Source organism: Nestor notabilis, unplaced genomic scaffold (assembly GCF_000696875.1).
Source record: "Nestor notabilis isolate BGI_N333 unplaced genomic scaffold, ASM69687v1 scaffold31461, whole genome shotgun sequence".
NCBI lineage: Eukaryota > Metazoa > Chordata > Aves > Psittaciformes > Psittacidae > Nestor > Nestor notabilis.
The window spans coordinates 12,595-14,033 of NW_009913983.1; positions in this window are offsets into that span (position 1 = coordinate 12,595).

A 1,439-nucleotide genomic window follows, 5' to 3' on the forward strand; every position below is an offset into this window, starting at 1 on the left:
TGTTCACTGCTCTTGCCTCGCCTCAGCAGTGCAGGGAAATAAGTCCCCTGTGCAGCCAGGGCTCCTGTGTGCCAAAAGGAAGCATCAGTTCAACAACCAATATAGGATAAACGGCTTCTAGATGTGACACTGCCAGCTTGGGCCAGGTGAGCACATACAGATTTGAACGGGCATTTGGAGAACCAGACTTTAAAGTCACTCTTTGCTAATATTCCTTCACCATAGAATCATGGAATGGGTTGGGTTGGAAAGGACTTTAAAGCTCCTCCAGCTCCAACCCCCTGCCATGCGCAGGGACACCTTCCACTAGAGCAGGTTGCTCCAAGCCCCTGTGTCCAACCTGGCCTTGAACACTGCCAGGGATGGGGCAGCCACAGCTTCTCTGGGCACCCTGTGCCAGCGCCTCAGCACCCTCACAGGGAAGAGCTTCTGCCTCAGAGCTCATCTCAGTCTCCCCTCTGGCAGGTTCAAGCCATTCCCCTTGTCCTGTCCCTAAAAGTCCTTGTAAAGTAGTTGTAAAAGTTGTAAAGTGCTCACTGAAGCTGGGTTGTGTTAAGTCCTTTTAACAACCAGGAGCGCTGGGTAATGTGCTCAAGGTCACGTTGCATTAGGGAGAGCTGAAACCTGGCCGAAGCCTCCCAGTTTTGTGTTTAATCCACTCGACAGCTTTGCCCTTTGTCTGGGGATTATTTATTGGGTTTGCTCCCTCCTTCTCCAAACAGTTCCTTGTGCGACTGTTTATTCTTTCCGTCAGTCTCACCAGTCCGTGGCACTTTGTAGCTCCCCAAAACGAGCCCAGAATTGCCGGTATCTCTTGGAGAACGTATTTCCCCAAAGTATTTCTAGTTGTAACTTCGAAGGAGAGAGAAGATTGTTTTGTAACATCAAATAATTCTGTTTCACTGGGAAGCAGGGAGAACAAACAGCGACCATCCGAATTGAACCTGTATGAGGAGCTACACAACTCATAAGGAAATAGAAGGTTGACAGACTAATGTTTCCTAGGAAAAGGTGTTTCTAAATAGTCCCCTATCTTTTTTATATTAAATTAAAGGGTTTAGGGGAAGGCAGCTCTTGTTCTGTCCTTTAAACAACGTACTTGTCAGCCTTTGATGTCTGAGTACGCAGCAGCAGTACAAGGGGGTGATTCCATGGGCAGCCCTGTCTCGTTGCCAGTTCCTACTTTATTCCTTATCTCCTATCTTTGCAAAGCAGCCTCTGTTACACTCCCAGACCAAAGCACTGGTGCTGGATGAAGCAGACCCATGAGCACACAGCTGAGGTGTGTGTGGGGATGCACATGGGACACCCAGGGGTGGGGGTGTCTGGGCAGGAGGCCAGGGCTCTGCTTTGTTTGGATGGCAGAATGACTCCTCGGGCATTGAACCCTTCTGCCAACTCACTCATTGTTTTCCTTCCTTCCTTCCTTCCTTCCTTCC